Source organism: Delphinus delphis, chromosome 4, assembly GCF_949987515.2.
Source record: "Delphinus delphis chromosome 4, mDelDel1.2, whole genome shotgun sequence".
In the NCBI taxonomy this organism is placed as follows: Eukaryota; Metazoa; Chordata; class Mammalia; order Artiodactyla; family Delphinidae; genus Delphinus; species Delphinus delphis.
Genome location: NC_082686.1, coordinates 87,670,829 through 87,693,504, shown reverse-complemented (window position 1 = coordinate 87,693,504; position 22,676 = coordinate 87,670,829). Strand labels below are relative to the sequence as shown.

The following is a 22,676-nucleotide window of genomic DNA, read 5'->3' as shown; positions in this document are numbered from 1 at the left end:
TAAAAACTATCCAGAAAGTAGGCATAGAGGGAACTTACCTCAACATAATAAAGGTCATATATGACAAACCCACAGACAACATCATTGCCAATGGTGAAAAACTGAAAACAATTCCTCTAAAATCAGGAACAAGAAAAGGATGTCCACTCTCACCCCTATTACTCAACATAGTTTTGGAAGTTTTAGCCACAGCAATCAGAGAAGAAAAAGAAATGAAAGGAATCCAAATCGGAAAAGAAGTAAAGCTGTCACTGTTTGCAGATGACATGATACTACACATAGAGTATCCAAAAGATGCTACCAGAAAACTACTAGAGCTAATCAATGAATTTGGTAAAGTAACAGGATACAAAATTAATGCACAGAAATCTCTGGCATTCCTATACACTAACGATGAAAAATCTGTAAGAGAAATTAAGGAAATACTCCCATTTACCATTGTAACAAATAGAATAAAATACCTAGGAATAAACCTACCTAAGGAGACAAAAGACCTGTATGCAGAAAACTATAAGACATTGATGAAAGAAATTAAAGATGATACAAACAGATGGAGAGATATACCATGTTCTTGGATTGGAAGAAAGAACACTGAGAAAATGACTATACTACCCAAAGCAATCTTCAGATTCAATGCAATCCCTATCAAACTACCAATGGCATGTTTCACAGAACTAGAACAAAAAGTTTCACAGTTTGTATGGAAACACAAAAGACCCCGAATAGCCAAAGCGATCTTGAGAAACAAAAACGGAGCTGGAGGTCTGGCTCCCTGACTATACTACAAAGCTACAGTAGTCAAGAGAATATGGTACTGGCATAAAAACAGAAATATAGATCAATGGAACAGGATAGAAAGCCCAGAAATAAACCCACACACATATGGTCATCTTATCTTTGATAAAGGAGGCAAGAATATACAATGGAGAAAAGACAACCTCTTCAATAAGTGGTGCTGGGAAAAGTGGACAGCTACATGTAAAACAATGAAATTAGAACACTTCAAACACCAAACACAAAAATAAACTCAAAATGGATTAAAGACCTAAATGTAAGGCCAGACACTATCAAACTCTTAGAGGAAAACATAGGCAGAACACTCTATAACATAAATCACAGGAAGATCCTTTGTGACCCACCTCCTAGAGAAATGGAAATAAAAACAAAAATAAACAAATGGGACCTAATGAAACTTCAAAGCTTTTGCACAGCAAAGGAAACCATAAACAAGACAAAAAGACAACCCTCAGAATGGGGGAAGTATTTGCAAATGAAGCAACTGACAAAGGATTGATCTCCAAAATATACAAGCAGCTCATGCAGCTCAATATCAAAAAAAAAAAAAAAAACCCAATCCAAAAAAGGGCAGAAGATCTAAACAGACATTTCTCCAAAGAAGATATACAGATTGCCAACAAACACATGAAAGGATGCTCAACATCACTAATCATTAGAGAAATGCAAATCAAAACTACAATGAGGTATCACCTCGCAGCAGTCAGAATGGCCATCATCAAAAAACCTACAAACAATAAATGCTGGAGAGGGTGTGGAGAAAAGGGAACCCTCTTGAAATGTTGGTGGCAGTGTAAATTGATACAGCCACTATGGAGAACAGTATGGAGGTTCCTTTAAAAACTACAAATAGAACTACCATATGATCCAGCAATCCCACTACTGGGCATATACCCTGAGAAAACCATAATTCAAAAGGAGTCATGTACCAAAATGTTCATTGCAGCTCTATTTACAATAGCTAGGTCATGGAAGCAACCTAAGTGACAATCGACAGAGGAATGGATAAAGAAGATGTGGCACATATATACAATAGAATATTACTCAGCCATAAAAAGAAACGAAATTGAGTTATTTGTAGCAAGGTGGATGGACCCAGAGACTGTCATATAGAGTGAAGTAAGTCAGAAAGAGAAAAACAAATACTGTATGCTAACTCATATATATGGAATCTTAAAAAAAAAAAAAGGTTCTGAAGAACGTAGAGGCAGGACAGGAATAAAGATGCAGACATAGAGAATGTACTTGAGGACACAGGGAGGGGGAAGGGTAAGCTGGGACGAAGTGAGAGAGTGGTATGGACTTATATACACTACCAAATGTAAAATAGATAGCTAATGGGAAGCAGCCACATAGCACAGGAAGATCAGCTCGGTGCTTTGTGACCACCTTGGGGGGGATAGGGAGGGTGGAAGGGAGACACAAGAAGGAGGGGATATTGGGGTATATGTATATGTATAGCTGATTCACTTTGTTATAAAGCAGAAACTAACACACCATTGTAAAGCAATTATACTCCAATAAAGATGTTAAAAGAAAAAAATGTATGTTTGAGACAACTTCAAATTTCCATACTTTCTGGCTTAAAGTCAGGGCAGAATAGCCTGAGACTGCCTGAAAAGCCTGCTTCCATTTCCAACATTCTATATTTGTGAAACAGGGTTTTCTGTAGTGACAGCAACCAAAACAAGATTATGGAGTTGACTGGACATAAGCAACACACTTCGGGTGTCACTGTCTCCCATCACCCCCAGATGGGACCATCTAGTTGCAAGAAAACAAGCTCAGAGCCTCCCACTGATTCTGCATTATGGTGAGTTGTATAATTATTTCATTATATATTGCAATGTAATAATAATAGAAATAAAGTGCACAGTAAATGTTATGCACTTGCATCACCCTGAAACCATCCCCCCTGCCCCAGACCATGGAAAAATTGTCTTCCATGAAACCCATCCCTGGTGCCAAAAAGGTTGGGGACTGCTGATACAGATGCCTAACATATTCTAAACACTGAATTACAGGGCAAACACCTTCGGAAGCAAGATAAAACACATGACAGATCAATGGTCACCAAATAAACCAAATACATCAATCGTGAATTGGTCAGTAAATGCTAATCCTGCACCTCTGAGTAATCATACATTCAAGTACCAGTTATGGCATTTTCTGCTGTGACACATGGTTTCTTAAAGGCAGATTATCACATAACAAAAATCATTTAATTAGCATTTTTCTATTAAAAATTAATTTTAGAAAAATTATATACCTAGCATAATTTTTCCTCACTAAGGACTATCTATTAATATCTCACTAAACTCTGGGCCTGGAAACACAATATGGGAAATGCTGCCTTACGCTTGCTTTTTTTTTTTTTTAATTCCCTGCTCTTGAGTAACACAGTGTTCTGAAAGTGCTGAAAAACACTGGTTCAAGAAAAATATTTATAAACTTAGACCCCTGAAATGTGAGATGAAAACAAGAGCTTAAGAAAAGAAAGCACAGTAAATACAGAAATACAGTCAAATGAAACTATGACCACATATAGGAATGGATCTTATTTAAGATTGGGTATGGATGTGTGCTCCAGCAAAAACTGGTTATTGGTTAGGTTTTTGCTCTGGATGACAAGTTGGACTAGAGTGGGTCACTTCCAAGTCCTCTGCTCCTTAAAATTCAAGGGAGAGCCCTAGTTTGAGGACTTGTATCACAGATTTCTACTATCACCGTTCCTACGCCTTTTCAATACAATGAAAGGCCACTAGGGGGAGAAACACGCAGAAAAGCGCATCCTTATCAGTTGTGATCTCAAAAGGCAACAGATCCTATTACTCTCAAGCAAAGAGAGGTTTCTATGGTACGCAGTACCAAAACACCTTGCATCTAATCTGCAACCGAAATGGCTTTTCTGCAGTCTCCGTGGGCGCTACGCGAAAAAAGCACGTATTCTGAATAGTCAGAAATGAATCCTACAAGCTGACTCAAATCTGGGGGGAAAAAGGACATTGCAAAAGGTCTCCCCTGCAAAAGGTCTCCCCGAGTGAGTCAAAGAATTGCGGTGGGATGTGGCAGTGCATTCCTCTTTCCGGATGGGCTATAACTTAACCTTACGTTGGCAGAAGGACGCGTAGCAACGTTTTGTAAAAGGCCTTGTTTCTAGTATTGATATCCAATTCTGGTTAGCCACTGACAGAGGCGGTTAGCCACCACATCCCCTTCCCTCGCCCCTAAACTAGAGGAAATCTCATTTCCTCTACGGGCGTAAAAGTGAATGGACCCGCTTCCTCCCAATACTCCTCTCTGTATCTCTCGCTCGTAGAAACAGATGTACGACACATACGCCGCCACAGGATGACGAAACAGCCTCACTACTGCAAAAGACAACAGCATTAAATACCAGCGCGCCAGAAAAGCACCCATAACGCCACCCCACCTTCAGGAACAACACCAAAGCGCAAGCGCACTGGCACACTGTTACCCGATTTACCCACTTCCCACTCCTGGTCTCCGCAGTTTCACTTCCCTTCATTTGTTCATCTGCTTCCGGGGCATAGTAGGCTCGGCCCCTCCTCAGCTCTTACCCTCCTCTGCCCGAGGAGGGGGGAGTCGAGGGGGTGGGGAAGAGTTCGTTGTTTGTTTACACGATGTGAGCGGAAAAAGAGACCAATAAAGTTTATTCTGGAAACAAAAGGAAAAAAACAGGGGTGACAGAGAAAGGAGACGGGGGCGGGGGCGTGTGGCTGGGGCTAGCGAGGAGAGGCAACGAGAAGGAGAAAGCGGCAGTTCCGGTGCCGCCGCTGCGGCCGCTGAGGTCTCGGGCTGCTGCCGCCGGGCCGCTGGGGCTGGGGCCGCCGGCGAGGCAGGGCTCGGGCCCGGCCGGGCAGCTCCGGAGCGGCGGGGGAGAGGGGCCGGGAGGCGGGGGCTGTGCCGCCCGCTTACCTCTCCCTCGGCGCCGCCGCCGCCGCCGCCGCCCGCGGGGCTGGGACCCAATGCGGTTAGAGCCGCGGAGCCTCGAGGAGCCCCAAGCGTGAGTAGAACGCGGACTGGCCGGGAGCGGGCGCGGTCGGGATGGGGCCGGGTGGGTGCTCGTCTTGGGCGGGGGCTGCCTGCCGGTCGTTTCTCTCAGCGTCGGCCCGCATCGGAGTTCGCCTGCGATCGCCGCTCCCTCTCCCCCGCCTGCTGCTGGCCTCACCCAGATGCAGAGGCGAGGGTTCGCCGCTCCCTCTTTTCTCCCTCTGGCCGCAGCCTCGCTCCTCGTTTCCTTCCTCTCCCATTTTTGGGGATGGGGCGGCTAGGACTGAGGAAGTGCGCCCAGGGCCGCCGCCCCGGCCGCGGTGGCTCGGTCCCCCTCGCCCTTGCACATCCACCCGGCCCGCGAGCACCGCGGCGTGAGGGATTCCGGCGCCGAGCCGCGAGCTGTTCCTGAGGGGCTGTCACGCCCGAGGACTCCGGCCCCGCCAGCCCGGCGACCCTGCGTTTGCCTCATACTGGGTTTAAATCGCCCGGCTGGGGCTTGGAAGGAAAACCTCCCCCCACCCTGCTGTTCCCCTCCCACCCTTCCTCTCGAAGTTGTTGTTTTCGTCTTAACCGAGACAGTCAAACGTATTGGATCTTTCATTCATAGACCTGAGACGTTGTCTCGTGATTTGTGCCTTTACTAATTCTATTATGTGGTGCCTGCTTCATAGCTCCTAAGTGGCTCGGAAAGGTAGGGTAGCGCCCAGGATTGGGCTGTGTCAACACCAGACGTTCGGCCAGTGTGTTTTGATCGCGGTTTGAGGGGTTTATTTTAGGATGCAAAAGGAATAGTGGTGATGGTGGCTAGTTACCAGACTTAGGAATCGAAAGCTCTTTTCTTGGATGTCAGTAATTGGGGAGCTGTTTACGTAGTTATATAAAGGGTAAGGGGAGCGCAACAAGAGGGGGCTCTGTAAAAACAGCCTACATATTCTTTAGTGAAGTAGAGTTGTGATTTTGTTTGGTGAAGCTTCCTCATTCCAGCACTGCGCCTTTGTGCACATGCAGGACATGGGTTTGCGAGATGATGTTTTGAATCGTAGTTTGTGAGGCCTGGGAGAACCCCTAGAAAACTTGGGTAGGTGAACTCCTGGTAACCCAAGTCGTCGGTAGTTAACTGCGGCCACATTTGAACTACTGTGGGCAGTACTGATCGCATGTTTTCCAGCTCAGAAGATGGGTTCTCTGGGTATTTGCTTACATTGCACCGTACAAAATTTGTTTATTTGCTGGATTGCGTGTTGTTAAGGAAAGACCTGCAAAATACTTAAGATACCATGTTGCTAATTTAATTTGTATAAATCAGAACACGTCTTTATTAATGGACTCCAGAAGCAATTGCAGTGTAAGAATTTGTTAATATGTCTGTGTATTCAAGTTTTAACATTTTTTAACTGAAGCATTGAATTCTGGTTGACAGCATAGATCTCTATCTAAACATCACATGTCCTGGAAAATTTTAATTATCAGATTAACTGTTCTGCAGTGTCATCAGCCAAAATTATCTGAAGAGGGCCCTGTGTGTGTGTGTGTGTGTGTGTGTGTGTTGGTGTTTTGTTCTGTTTTCTAAGTTTTCTCATTTCACGTTTTTGGATAAAATTAAATTTCATCCATAACTTTTTTCAAAAGTTTCTTGTGGGTTTTTCATCATTGTAAAATAGAGTGCTTTCCTATTAAAATCACAAAATAGGTCATTGAAAGAAGTGATAGCACATCGTAATAGTAATAGCATCATGAAATGAAGGTGAATGAATATTAATAGTTTATCATTGACTATGAATATAAAGTTTGAAAGGCATTCCTATCAGTTTCAGTTGAAGAGTTAAAAATGAACCACATATAAATGCAGAACAGTGTTTTTATATGTCTAAAGTTTTTTTTTTTCAATTTTAAGTAAATTGGGTAGAGCATTAAAGAGATAACACTAAATACAAATGCTGTACTTAAACCCCAAAATTACCACGTGAAAGTGTATATTCTCATGGGCAAGATATATGTGAAAGTGAGACTATAAAAGAGCAGTGGCTTTGCCTGGCTCTGGATGGAACAGCCCTTCTTGAGGCAGAGCTTCCTTCCTGTCAGGGGAAGATCCCCTCCATCCCAAATAAGTATTCCCTTAAAAAAAAAAGTAAATTTATAAATTAAATACATATATGATAAGGTAGATCATACATTTCTTAAAACAGTTTACTTTGTGTATAACTTTCCTTATTAGTGCCCTTTACTGAATAAAGAATTTTTAACATTAGCTATTACCATTTAAAGGGCATTTTGCTCTGTTGATCTCTTTATTTGCAAAGGGCTAACTTAATCCCGTTTGATCTCTTTAGAAACTAAAATAGTATTAGAAGGATCAGTTCTCTATTATTTAAATATCTTGAACTTCAAGGTAGGGGTGATTCTTTAAATGAAATGTGTTTCTTAAGCATCATAAAGGATTTTATCTCTGGTGAAAATATTTATAATCTTTAAAATTGTGCAACTTTAGAAGCATAAATCTTGGAAAACTATGGTTTATATTTTATTAGCATAGTTATTGAACTATTTTATTAAATATATTTATTTTGAGCTACACAACAGCCCTGTAGAGAAGGCAGTATTACTGTCTCTGAGAAATGACATTTTAATCTAAGGTCAGACAGGTGTCAGGTGACAACTCATTGACAAAACTAATGCTTTGTGACTTCTTTCATTTTATCATGCTACCTCTAACCTGCTCCAGCCTGCTTTTTAATAGGTTAAGAAACTAGGGCCCAGAGATACTAAGATCACCTTTTCCCTTATTTGCAGTAATAAATGTATATGTTTAATTCCCCATATAGCTTAAACAGTGGTTTTTGATCCTGGCCACATATTAGAATCATCTAGTTAGCTTTTTAAAAATATCAGTGCCGGGGTCTCATTCCTAGAGTTTCTGATTTAATTGGTCTGAAAGGGACCCCAGACATCTGTTTATTTGTTTTTAGGTTCCCCAGGTAATTCTAATAGACACGATTGTAAAGCCCTTGCTTTCGAAGACCTATATGATTTGTTTCTTGCTTCTCTCTCTAGGTTCATCTCTTCCTCCTCCTCCTACAGCTCACTTGGCCTTTTCCTGCTTCATGTGCAAATGCTGTTTGCTTTTCCTGAAACATTTGCATATTTCATACCCTTTCCTTAACTGGCTGACTCCTACTCTTCTTTCATATCAACTCCTTTGAAAAGTCTAGTCTGGGTTAGGTGCCCTTGCTTCCTGTTCCCATAATATCTTGTACTCCTCTGTCATAGCATTGACTCACTGCACTGGTAATTACCAATTTATTTGTTGGTATCCTCCACCAAGATGTAAATCATGAGAAGGATAGGGTCTCTATCTTATATACAGTTGTATTCTCATTGCCAAGCACAGTAGCCAGTACATAATAGGCAGTTATTCACTGAATAAATAAATATATTGACAACAGACTTCTTTACAACATGTAATAATTTATAAATGCCAATTAAGCTTTTATTCTTGCCAAACACATTTATTATTTTTGGTCACTAAATATGTACATCCCTGCACCTGCCACACATATGAATTTTATTTGGAGACAGTTGAGATGTTCTAAATTACATATAAATTATATCAAGAGTGATACTCAACCTCAAACACACACACACACACACACACACACACAAATAATTATACACAGAACTGTGCTGGAAATCAGGAGATATGAATTCAAATCCCAGCCTCACCACAAGTGTGTGACCTTGGGCAAGTCTCAATCTTTTGGGGCCTCAGTTTCCTCATCTGTAACATAGAGGAATTGTACTGAATGTTCTACATGGTACTCAGTGATCTTGCCTTAAAATCCTATGAGTACTAAAAATATTGACTTTGGAAAATCTGAACCTGCTTGGATCAAAACCTGGCTTCTATACTTACTGGCAGGATTACTTTGGACAGATTTCCTAATGTGTATAATGGGAGTAATTACTACTCAACAGACTTGTTGTTGTTGTTGTTGAATTAAATGAGATAATATAGATCCAAGAAAGTTTTTGTCCTGGATCAGATGTTTAAAACATGTTCATTTCCTTTCCCCTTAAAAGGTGTTAGATCTCATGATTGGACTTATCTGAGATAAGAAAAAAGACAGTTTATGTAATAAATCCTGTTTTCCACTTTGCTGACTGCTAGCTCTACAGATATGACTAGGGACCAAAAACCACGTGGCTTTTAGTTTCATTTTCTTAGAACCTTATTCCACTGTAAAAACATCCAGGTGTTAGTCAACCTGCTTGGGAAAGAATTATACCTAGAAGTTTGAACCATGACAGGATAGCAAGTGTCAAGCTATCTATACATCCATAATACATAATATGGAGGAAGGAAGAATCTAAACTGATGACCTTATGCCATCTCCAAAGATAAGTAAAATCAGATTTGACCATTCCAAAAGAATGGACAGATTAAAACTAAGGATGATTTACAAAAGAAGACCCAGAGATTTTGGTGAAACCTCTGTTTGCCAGACCTTAAAATTCAGGAACATTTATTTAGTAATTTCTAGGAGATACAGGGAGTATACCTCTGGTCAGGACCAATTTCAGAATATTGTTCTCAATATCAGAAGTGGTTACAGATATCAGCAGACTGAAGTTATTGATATCTTTCTCTATTTGGGAGCCATGTATCTTAATTTTATATGGTTATTTTAACCTTCATTTATTTGGTAATAGGGTTACCTTACATACAATGTAATAGTATCTCTGCTGAAGTTTCTGGATACAAGTCTTATTTTTGTATAAAGCAAATTGACTTGTCTGAGTTCTCCCTTAAGTTTATGTTTAAAGTGAACTTTATTATCTTTTTAGAGAAAGTACTGTAATAAAAATTAAAAATAGCGGGTAGGAGAAACTGAAGTCTTAAGGGTGTAAAAAAAGAAGCATGAGGGAACACACAGTGGAGTCTGAGGATTCGATTTAAAGGCTGGAGATTTCCATCATTCAGAAAGGTTATTCAACCTTAGATATACTGATAACGTTTTATAGACATTTATATTATTCACATTTAATCCTTTATTAACATGAATCAGTTGATGCTGGTTAAGGAATTTTTAGATGTTCTCTCTCCCTCTCCTCAACTATACAGTTTGGGGAGTTTAAAGTTAAAATGCTTCAACAAAAAGTTTATAAATTTATAGTAAAAGTGGTGGTTTAGAGTTTTTTCTTCAAGTTTAGTATTTCTTACAGTGAAACTGTTTTTAGTATGGATTATGGTGCTGTGGTCTGGATGGCTGAAAAACTAAATTCCAATCCCAAACTGCTACTTTGTATTTGTGTAAGGGGGAGAGGAGGCAGACTGTATCACATCTTTGCCTCTCTTTCTGCAATGATACAATAGGAATTATAATATGTTGCTTGCTAATAATTCATATAATTAATGACATAATTTAAATGATCCAAATTGCATAAAATTATTCATGGGAAAATGTGTACATATTAATCATTATTTTAAATTTATACCTAGTACAAGAATAACATATTTCATATTTGGTCTGACAATTAAACACTCATTTCTTCTGTATCATTTTGCTAGTTAGCTTGACAGTTTATCTAAATTGCACTCATTTATAAGAGGTTAAGTTTTAGTAACTTTTAGTATATAATTGGAATTGTTACAAAGGAGTCTCTGTGTCAGGGCCAGCATTGCCATTTGAAATAAGTGTGGGATTTAAAAAGAAAAAAAAAGTAAGAATTTTTACAGGCCATACTTATCTGCTACACTTCAGATTTTAAATATTTGTGTAGTGGAAGCCAAATAAGTCAGTGTTGTGATGTGAAAAAAGCTACATTAGGATAGAATCATTCTGTTCTGATCATAACTCTCTTGCCATACTCACCAAGAGTTAGTAAGATTCAGTGGAGAGATACATCTTATAAAGTACTGTAGAGATTTAAAGCAATATTATGAAGATAATTTTAAGCATAAATTTTTTAACAGGAGGAGACCATGTTTGTGTTCATTCTTATATCCTCAGCACGTAGCATAGTACCCAAAAGTAGGTGATCAGTAAGTGATATTTTTGCAGTAGAATCATAATTGGGAATCAAAACACTTTTCATATCTTTCTATCAATTAGTAGCTATATATTTTAAACTATCTGAAAAGTATATAAATTGCTGTGTCAGTCTTAGTTGATCATTTACTGAATATAGATTTGAAGTAGATAGGAAACACATTTCTATAAGTTGTTAACTAGTGCATATTTCTACTGATGTTTGTAGACATTTTTAACAAAGATTGATAGATTAGGAGAAGCCGTGTCCTAAAAGAACATTGGGTCAAGAGTCTGAAAATCTAGGTTCTATATTGAACTATTAACTAGCTCTTTGGCGTTAGATCTTTACCTTTTAGCACTTTTCTTTACCTGCAAAATTTCTAAGGTTCTTTACAGTTCCAAAATGCTATGAGATTCCTAGCATTTTAAAGTCTCTTTCTTTTTTTTTATTTTAATTTTTTAATTTATTTTTTTGGCTGTGTTGGGTCTTTGTTGCTGCACATGGGCTTTCTCTAGTTGCGGCGAGCAGGGGCTACTCTTCGTTGTGGTGCATGGGCTTCTCATTGCAGTGGCTTCTTTTGTTGTGGAGCACAGGCCCTAGGCGCATGGGCTTCAGTAGTTGCGATCGCGGGCTCTAGAGCACAGGCTCAGTAGATGTGGTGCACGGGCTTAGTTGCTCCGTGGCATGTGGGATCTTCCCGGACCAGGGATTGAACCCGTGTCCCCTGCATTGGCAGGCAGATTCTTAACCACTGCACCACCAGGGAAGTCCTAAAGCCTATTTCTGATTTCAGGGAAGAGTAAGTTAAGCCACTCCCTAGAGGGAAGATGGTCCTATCTCAGTAAGCAAAAATCTTTTTTTCTGCCTTTTTATAAATGTGCACATATTTGAAGGCCCTTTGTGAAATTCTGTGACAGAGAAAAGCTGCCATCAGAAAAGAATGGACTGGAAAGATTTTCTTTCTTTCTTTCTGAAACCTTCAGTGACTTTGAAGGATCAAAGTTGTACAGGCATGGCCATTTTGGTTACTGGCAAAGGCATTGCCAGTAAGCGACTGACAGGCATTGAGAGTAGATCATCCATTGCACACCAGTTGCCAGGGTTATGAAGGCCAGAAAACCTGTCACAGCACCCTTAATAGCCATTGGCAACCATCTTTACTTTAGTTAAAGACTTCTAGGAAAATATGTTCCATACTTTCCTTTGGTAACCCATCCCACTAGATGGTTTTCAGAAAATATGTTCTAATCTTAGAAACATAATTCCAGAGGCATAGTAACCCTCTTTTTTCTAGATGTATCCTCTATTTTGCAGATATATACAGATATATGAAAAGATGACAAAAATAATTGTCCTTGTCAGAAAGCAATGGTGTGTATGCTACTGATTTGTTGTTTCTATGAATGTTCAAATTACCTTCAACTTTTGAATACTTTTTAACCAGCAAACTGTTCAGGTAATGAGATATTATTTAGAGTTATTTTGAGTATGTACTCATTTTTCAACAAGCTAAGCAGATTTCTGTGGCTTTTCTTTGACAGATCATGCTTTTCCAAGTACTTTTCTGATGGACTTACTGCAGGTCTAGACCTGAAAGTACTATTGCATTTTGAAACAATTGACTGCCTTTAGCCTAAAAGCAAATGAATTGTGTGTGTGTTTTTGGTTTTTCCTTAGGAGGTTAACTTCTTGACAAGTACAAAAACCTTGGAGTTTTCTGCTAAATAAGCTGCCTTTCTGGAATATAAATTTATGGGGCATGTGATCAAAAGTAAAGCAGCATTAATGGGAAAAATTGTCAGGAAAAAGATTGAAATTAGGCACAACTATAAAGTCGATCTGAAATCAAATCATATATGACCGCAAAGAAAGGAAAAATTGTATTTTCACACTGTCATTTTTATACTTATTGAAGTATTAGCAGTAACATCATTTTAAAGTTATTTTTCCTATGAAGATTTCCTTAAAATCTAATGGCTATTATTTGCAGTTGAGACCTTGATAGGCAGCATCTTAAAGTATTTATGAAAGTGATATTCGTACTCTTTTTCTCTAAGTATATACCAGTTGTAAAAGTTGAACATGACTTTATTAAAGCAGTTTCTGTACTAGTCTTGATAATTACAATGGTAGTAAAATCCAAAGCAATTTATAATATTAGTGATTTTATGGTTCGGAGACTGGTAGTTTGTTTTCACTAGAAGTGACCAACTTTCAAATTTCTTAGTGATATTGTAGGACTTAAGATTTCCTCAAAATCACTGTGAATAATTGTGACTATTTCTATGCAGTGAAATGGCTCTTTTTACAGCCATGTGTTGTTCACAGACACTACTAATATACAGCTAAATGATGTAGTAATGAACAACGACTGAAGCACAGCTAAATGTATCATGTGATGGTGTTTTGTTGAGTCTAAATATCAGATATATAAATTTGTTATGTACATTCCTCCTGCAAATAATTTTTTTCCCCAGCCAAAATGGGAGCAAGTAATCTGACAACAGTACAGAATATTTGAAGTCAGAACAGTCTTAGAAAATACACAAAATATGGTCAGTGTATGTAGGCTTCTTTAATTTTCTTTTCCTAAATATATGTCACAATGACTAAGAGCATGTGCTCTGAAGCAAGACTGTCAAAATTTCTAGTTTTGTAATTGAGGGCAAATTATTTAACCTGTCTGGGTTAAATATTCTCTGGGTTAATACGTATTTCCTCATTTGTAGAAAAGGGATAATAGGAATACCTACATCATAATATTATAATGAAGGTTAAATGCCGAATACATGAAAGCATTTAGAACAGTGCCTAGTACATAGTAAGCACTTAATAAATATCTGTATGCTACTTGAGAGCACTAACCATGTCATATTCATCGATTTATTTGGGGGCTTTAACATTTTGTAGTGAATTGAACCCTGTACATTTTGAGGATTTACTAATGAATCCTTTCTCTGGAGAGTGAACGGTAAGGTTCCTTTCTAACAAGGTTCTTGACATTACTGCTTGCTTTTTGTTCTATTACAACTTTTTAAGGTTTCATTCTCACTCTGGGAATTTGAATTCTATTTCATACCTAGTCCTAAGAGAAGTTAGCATATAGGGATTTAGCATGATCGGAATGAAGGTTTAGTGGACAGAAGGGAATTAAGTAAATGGACGTACATTTTTCACACCTAGTCTGAGCTTCCTATGGATTGTTTTTCCCTGTCCACTCCTGGAATCTCAGAATCCTCAGATGTCCTTTTTCTTTTTTGTTGAAGTATGGTTGATTTATGATATTAAATTAGTTTCAGGTATACAACCTAGTGATTCAGTATTTTTCTAGACTATACCCCATTTAAAGTTATAATAAAATATTGGTGGAGATCACCGGGGAAGATGGCGGAAAAGTAAGACGCGGAGATCACCTTCCTCCCCACAGATACACCAGAAATACATCTACAGTGGAACAACTCCTACAGAACACCTACTGAACGCTGGCAGAAGACCTCAGACCTCCCAAAAGGCAAGAAGTCCCCACGTACCTGGGTAGGGCAAAAGAAAAAAAGAATAAACAGAGACAAAAGGATAGGGACGGGACTTACACCAGTGGGAGGGAGCTGTGAAGGAGAAAAGGTTTCCACACACTAGGAAGTCCTTTCGTGGGCAGAGACTGCGGGTGGCAGAGGGGAAAAGCTTCGGAGCCACAGAGGAGAGCACAGCAACAGGGGTGCGGAGGGCAAAGCGGAGAGATTCCCGAACCGAGGATCGGTGCCGACCGGCATTCACCAGCCCGAGAGGCTTGTCTGCTCACCCGCTGGGACGGGCGGGGCTGGGAGCTGAGGCTCGGGCTTCAGTCGGAGCGCAGGGAGACGACTGGGGTTGGCGGCTTGAACGCAGCCTGCAGGGGGTTAGTGCACCACGGCTAGCCGGGAGGGAGTCCGGGGAAAAGTCTGGACCTGCCGAAGAGGCAAGAGACTTTTTCTTCCCTCTTTGTTTCCTGGTGCGCGAGGAGAGGGGATTATGAGCGCTGCTTAAAGGAGCTCCAGAGACAGGCGTGAGCCGCGGCTAAGAGCGCGGACCCCAGAGACGGGCATGAGACGCTAAGGCTGCTGCTGCCGCCACCAAGAAGCCTGTGTGCGAGCACAGGTCACTATCCACACCTCCCTTCCGGGGAGCCTGTGCAGCGTGCCACTGCCAGGGTCCCGTGATACAGGGACAACTTCCCCGGGAGAACGCATGGCGCGCCTCAGGCTGGTGCAACGTCCTGCTGGCCTCTGCTGCCGCAAACTCGCCCTGCACTCCGTACCCCTCCCTCCCCCCGGCCTGAGTGAGCCAGAGCCCCCGAAGCAGCTGCTCCTTTAACCCCGTCCTGTCTGAGCGAAGAAAAGACGCCCTCCGGCGACCTACACGCAGAGGCGGGGCTAAATCCAAAGCTGACCCCAAGGAGCTGTGTGAACAAAGAAGAGAAAGGGAAATCTCTCGCAGCAGCCTCAGAAGCAGCGGATTAAAGCTCCACAATAAACTTGATGTACCCTGAATCTGTGGAATACATGAAGACAACGAATCATCCCAATTTGAGGAGGTGGATTTTGAGAGCAAGATTTATTATTCTTTCCCTTTTTCCTCTTTTTGTGAATGTGTATGTGTATGCTTCTGTGTGAGATTTTTTCTGTATAGCTTTGCTTCCACCATTTGTCCTAGGGTTCTATCCGTCCGTTTTTTATTTTATTTTTTTCCTTAAAAATTTTTTTTCGTAATAATTATTTTTTATTTTAATATCTCTATTTTATTTTGTCTTACTTTATTTTATTTTATCTTTTCTTTTTCTTTCTTTCCTTCCTTCCTTCCTCCCTCCCTCCCTCACTACCTCCCTCTCTCCCTTCTTCCTTCCTCTTTCTTTCTTTCTTTCTTTCTTTTCTTTCTTTCTTTCTACTTTTTCTCCCTTTTATTCTGAGCCGTGTGGATGAAAGGCTCTTGGTGCTGCAGCCAGCAGCTTTGCCTCTGAGGTGGGAGAGCCAACTTCAGGACACTGGTCCACAAGAGACCAGTGCCACTGCCAGCTCCACATAATACCAAATGGCGAAAATCTCCCAGAGATCTCCATCTCAACGCCAGCACCCAGCTTCACTCAACGACCAGCAAGCTACAGTGCTGGACACCCTATGCCAAACAACTAGCAAGACACGAACACAACCCCACCCATTAGCAGAGAGGCTGCCTAAAAAATCATAATAAGTCCACAGACACCCCAAAACACACCACCAGACGTGGACCTGCCCCCCAGAAAGACAAGATCCAGCCTCATCCACCAGAACACAGGCACTAGTCCCCTCCACCAGGAAGCCTACACAACCCACTGAACCAACTTTAGCCACTGGGGACAGACACCAAAAACAACAGGAACTACAAACCTGGAGACTACAAAAAGGAGACCCCCAAACACAGTAAGATAAGAAAAATGAGAAGACAGAAAAACACACAGCAGATGAAGGAGCAAGATAAAAACCCACCAGACCTAACAAATGAAGAGGAAATAGGCAGTTTATCTGAAAAAGCATTCAGAATAATAATAGTAAAGATGATCCAAAATCTTGGAAATAGAAGAGAGAAAATGCAAGAAACATTTAACAAGGACCTGGAAGAACTAAAGATGAAACAAGCAATGATGAACAACAAAATAAATGAAATTAAAAATACTCTAGATGGGATCAATAGCAGAATCACTGAGGCAGAAGAACGGATAAGTGACCTGGAAGATAAAATAGTGGAAATAACTACTGTAGAGCAGAAAAAAGAATGAAAAGAACTGAGGACAGTCTCAGAGACCTCTGGGACAACATTAAACGCACCAACATTCGAATTATAGGGGTTCCAGAAGAAGAAGAGAAAAAGAAAGGGACTGAGAAAATATTTGAAGAGATTATAGTTGAAAACTTCCCTAATATGGGAAAGGAAATAGTTAATCAAGTCGAGGAAGCACAGAGACTCCCATACAGGATAGAGCCAAGGAGAAATACGCCAAAACACATATTAATCAAACTGTCAAAAATTAAATACAAAGAAAACATATTAAAAGCAGCAAGGGAAAAACAACAAATAACACACAAGGGAATCCCCATAAGGTTAACAGCTGATCTTTCAGCAGAAACTCTGCAAGCCAGAAGGGACTGGCAGGACATATTTAAAGTGATGAAGGACAAAAACCTGCAACCAAGTACCCAGCAAGGATCTCATTCAGATTTGATGGAGAAATTAAAACCTTTACAGACAAGCAAAAGCTGAGAGAGTTCAGCACCACCAAACCAGCTTTAAAACAAATGCGAAAGGAACTTCTCTAGGCAAGAAACACAAGAGAAGGAAAACACCTACAATGACGAACCCAAAACAATTAAGAAAATGGGAAGAGGAATATACATATCGATAATTACCTTAAATGTAAATGGACTAAATGCTCCCATCAAAAGACACAGATTGGCTGAATGGATACAAAAACAAGACCCATTTATATGCTGTCTACAGGAGACCCACTTCAGACCTAGAGACACATACAGACTGAAAGTAAGGGGGCGGAAAAAGATATTCCATGCAAATGGAAACCAGAAGAAAGCTGGAGTAGCAATTCTTATATCAGACAAAATAGACTTTAAAATAAAGACTATTACAAGAGACAAGGACACTACATAATGATCAAGGGATCAATCCAAGAAGAAGATACAACAATTGTAAATATTTATGCACCCAACATAGGAGCACCTGAATACATAAGGCAAATACTAACAGCCATAAAAGGAGAAATCGACAGTAACACATTCATAGTAGGGGACTTTAACTCCCCACTATCACCAATGGCCAGATCATCCAAAATGAAAATAAATAAGGAAACACAAGCTTTAAATGATACATTAAACAAGATGGACTTAATTGATATTTATAGGACATTCCATCCAAAAACAACAGAATACATATTTTTCTCAAGTGCTCTCGGAACATTCTCCAGGATAGATCATATTTTGGGTCACAAATCAAGCCTTGCTAAATTTAAGAAAATTGAAATTGTATCAAGTATCTTTTCCGACCACAACGCTATGAGACTAGATATCAATTACAGGAAAAGATCTGTAAAAAATACAAACACCTGGAGGCTGAACAATACACTACTTAATAATGAAGTGATCACTGAAGAAATCAAAGAGGAAATCAAAAAATGCCTAGAAACAAATGACAATGGAGACACGACAAACCGAAACCTATGGGGTGCAGCAAAAGCAGTTCTAAGAGGGAATTCCATAGCAATACAATCCTACCTTAAGAAAGAGGAAACATCTCGAATAAACAACCTAACCTTGCACCTAAAGCAATTTAAGAAAGAAGACAAAACCCCCAAAGTTAGCAGAATGAAAGAAATCATAAAAATCAGATCAGAAATAAATGAAAAAGAAATGAAGGAAATGATAGCAAAGATCAATAAAACTAAAAACTGGTTCTTTGAGAAGATAAACAAAGTTGATAAACCATTAGCCAGACTTATCAAGAAAAAAAGGGAGAAGACTCAAATCAATAGAATAGAAATGAAAAAGGAGAAGTAACAATGAGACTGCAGAAATACAAAAGATCGTGAGAGATTACTACAAGCAACTCTATGCCAATAAAATGGACAATCTGGAAGAAATGGACAAATTATTAGAAATGTACAACCTGCCAAGACTGAATCTGGAAGAAATAGAAAATATGAACAGACCAGTCACAAGCACTGAAATTGAAACTGTCATTAAAAATCTTCCAACAAACAAAAGCCCAGGACCAGATGGGTTCACAGGCAAATTCTATCCAACATTTAGAGAAGACTAACACCTATCCTTCTCAAACTCTTCCAAAATATAGCAGAGGGAGGAACACTCCCAAACTCATTATACGAGGCCACCATCACCCTGATACCAAAACCAGATAAGGATGTCACAAAGAAAGAAATCTACAGGCCAATATTACTGATGAACATAGATGCAAAAATCCTCAGTAAAACACTAGCAAACAGAATTCAACAGCACATTAAAAGCATCATACATCATGATCAAGTGGGATTTATCCCAGGAATGCAAGGATACTTCAATATACTCAAATTAATCAGTGTGATAAACCATATTAACAAATTGAAGGAGAAAAACCATATGATCATCTCAATTGTTGCAGAAAATGCTGTTGACAAAATTCAACACCCATTTATGATAAAAACTCTCGAGAAAGTAGGCATAGAGAGAACTTACCTCAACATAATAAAGGCCATATATGACAAACCCACATCATCGTTCTCAATGGTGAAAAACTGAAACCATTTCTTCTAAGATCAGGAACAAGACAAAGGTGCCCACACTCACCACTATTATTCAACATAGTTTTGGAAGTTTTAGCCACATCAATCAGAGAAGATAAAGAAATAAAAGGAATCCAAATTGGAAAAGAAGAAGTAAAACTGTCACTGTTTGCAGATGACATGATGCATAGAGAATCCTAAAGATGCTACCAGAAAACTGCTAGAGCTAATCATTGAATTTGGTAAAGCAGCAGGAAACAAAATAAATGCACAGAAATCTCTCACATTCCTATACACTGATGATGAAAAATCTGAAGGAGAAATTAAGGAAACACTCCCATTTACCACTGCAATGAAAAGAATAAAATACCTAGGAATAAACCTACCTAAGGAGACAAAAGACCTGTATGCAGAAAATTATAAGACACTGATGAAAGAAATTAAAGGTGATACAAATAGATGGAGAGATATACCATGTTTTTGGATTGGAAGAATCAACATTGTGAAAATGACTCTACTACCCAAAGGAATCTACAGATTCAATGTAATCCCTATCAAACTACCACTGGCATTTTTCACAGAACTAGAGCAAGAAATTTCACAATTTGTATGGAAACACAAAAGACCCTGAATAGTCAAAGCAATCATGAGAATGAAAAACGGAGATGGGGTAATCAGGCTCCCTGACTTCAGACTATACTACAAAGCTAAAGTAATCAAGACAGTATGGTAGTGTCACGAAAACAGAAATACAGATCAATGGAACAGGTTAGGAGGCCCAGAGATAAACCCACGCACATATGGTCACGTTATCTTTGATAAAGAAGGCAGGAATGTACAGTGGAGAAAGGACAGCCTCTTCAATAAGTGGTGCTGGGAAAACTGGGCAGGTACATGTAAAAGTATGAAATTAGATCACTCCCTAACACCATACACAAAAATAAGCTCAAAATGGATTAACGACCTAAATGTAAGGCCAGAAACTATCAAACCCTTAGAGGAAAACATAGGCAGAACACTCTATGACATAAGTCACAGCAAGATCCTTTTTGACCCACCTCCTAGAGAAATGGAAATAAAAACAAAAATAAACAAATGGGACCTAATGAAACTCCAAAGCTTTTGCACAGCAAAGGAAACCATAGACAAGACCAAAAGACAACCCTTAGAATGGGAGAAAATATTTGCAAATGAAGCAACTGACAAAGGATTAATCTCCAAATTTTATAAGCAGCTCATGTAGCTCTATAACAAAAAAACAAACAACCCAATCCATATATGGGCAGAAGAGCTAAATAGACATTTCTCCAAAGAAGATATACAGACTGCCAACAAACACATGAAAGAATGCTCAACATCATTAATCATTAGAGAAATGCAAATCAAAACTCCAATGAGATATTATCTCACACCAGTCAGAATGGCCATCATCAAAAAATCTAGAAACAATAAATGCTGGAGAGGATGTGGAGAAAAGGGAACACTCTTGCACTGCTGGTGGGAATGTGAATTGGTTCAGCCACTATGGAGAACAGTATGGAGGTTCCTTAAAAATCTACAAATAGAACTACCATATGACCCAGCAATCCCACTACTGGGCATATACCCTTAGAAAACCATAATTCAAAAAGAGTCATGTACCAAAATATTCATTGCAGCTCTATTTACAATAGCCTGGAGATGGAAACAACCTAAGTGTCCACCATCAGATGAATGGATAAAGAAGATGTGGCATATGTATACAATGGAATATTACTCAGCCATAAAAAGAAATGAAATTGAGCTATTTGTAATGAGGTGGATGGGCCTAGAGTCTGTCATACAGAGTGAAGTAAATCAGAAACAGAAAGACAAATACCGTATGCTAACACATATATATATAGAATTTAAGAAAAAAAATGTTATGAAGAACCTAGAGGTCAGATAGGAATAAAGACACAGACCTACTAGAGAATGGAGTTGAAGATTTGGGGAGGGGGAAGGGTAAGCTGTGACAAAGTGAGAGAGTGGCATGGACATATATACACTACCAAACGTAAAATAGATAGCTAGTGGGAAGTAGCCACATAGCACAGGGAGATCAGCTTGGTGCTTTGTGACCACCTAGAGGGGTGGGATAGGGAGGGTGGAAGGGAGGGAGACTCAAGAGGGAAGAGATATGGGAACATATGTATATGTATAACTGATTCACTTTGTTATAAAGCAGAAACTAACACACCATTGTAAAGCAATTATACTCCAATAAAGATGTAAAAAAATATATATATATTGGCTTTCTCCCGTGTGCTGTGCAACATATCCTTGTAGCCTATTTATTTTATACTTATTAATTTGTACCTCTTAATCTCCCACCTCTATATTTTCCCTCCCCTTCCCTCTCCCCGCTGGTAACCACTGGTTTGTTCTCAATATTTGTGAGTGTGGTTTTTTTTCTGTTATATTCACTCATTTAATTTTTAGATTCCACATGTAAGTGATTACATACAGTATTTGTCTTTCTCTGTCTGATTTATTTTACTAAGCATAATACTCTTGAGGTTCATCAGTTTTGTTGCAGATGGCAAAATTTCATTCTTTTTAATAGCTGAGTAATATTCCATTGTATACGTATATACCACATCTTCTTTATCTGTTTATCTGTTGGTGGACACTTAGGTTGCTTCCATATCTTGGCAATTGTAAATAATGCTGCTATGAACGTTAGGGTGCTTGTATCTTTTTGAACTAGTGTTTTTGTTTTCTTTGGCTGTATATCTAGGAGTGGAATTGTTGGATCATATGGTAGTTCTATTTTTAGTTTTTTGAGGAACCTCCATACTGTTTTCCACAGTGGCAGCACCAGTTAACATTCCCACCAACAGTGTACAAGGGTTCCCTTTACTCCACATCCTCACCAACTTTTGTTATTTATGGTCTTTTTGATGATAGCCATTCTGCCAGTAGTGAGGTGGTATCTCATTGTGGTTTTAATTCACATTTCTCTGGTGATTAGCAAGCTTGAGTATCTTTTTGTGTGCCTGTTGGCTGTCTGTATGTCTTCTTTGGGAAAGTGTCTATTTAGTCTAATGCACACTTTTTAATTGGGTTGTTTTTTTTTTTGGTGTTTAGTTGTGTGATCTCTTTATATATTTTGGATATTACTCCATATCAGTCATATCATTTGCTGATATTTTCTCCCATTCTTTAGGTTGTCTTTTCGTTTTCTTGATGGTTTCCTTTGCTGTGTAAAAGCTTTTAAGTTTAATTAGGTCTCATTTGTTTATTTTTGCTTTTGTTTCCTTTGCCTTAGGAGACAGAGCCAAAAAAACATTGCTAAGATTTATGTCAGAAAGTGTTCTGGTTATTTTTTCTTCTAGGAGTTTCTTAGGTCTTCAATTTATTTTGAGTTTATTTTTGTATATGGTATGAGAAGATGTTCTAATTCCAGTCTTTTACATGCAACTGTCCAGTTTTCCCAGCACCGCTTATTGAAGAGAGTGTCTTTTCTCCATTGTATATTCTTGCCTCCTTTGTTGTAGATTAATAATTGACCATAGGC

The 22,676-nt window shown here is 39.2% G+C and overlaps 1 protein-coding gene across 1 annotated transcript in view; it reads left to right on the top strand.

The window, feature by feature from the left end:
• Positions 1–4,482: 4,482 nt before the first annotated feature.
• PIK3CA (phosphatidylinositol-4,5-bisphosphate 3-kinase catalytic subunit alpha) overlaps positions 4,483–22,676 on the top strand; it is a 106,501-nt gene continuing 88,307 nt past the window's right edge. Inside the window, exon 1 of the mRNA XM_060011101.2 lies at positions 4,483–4,822. The gene's annotated coding sequence lies outside the window, so the exon portion shown is untranslated. The remainder of the gene's footprint in view (positions 4,823–22,676) is intronic.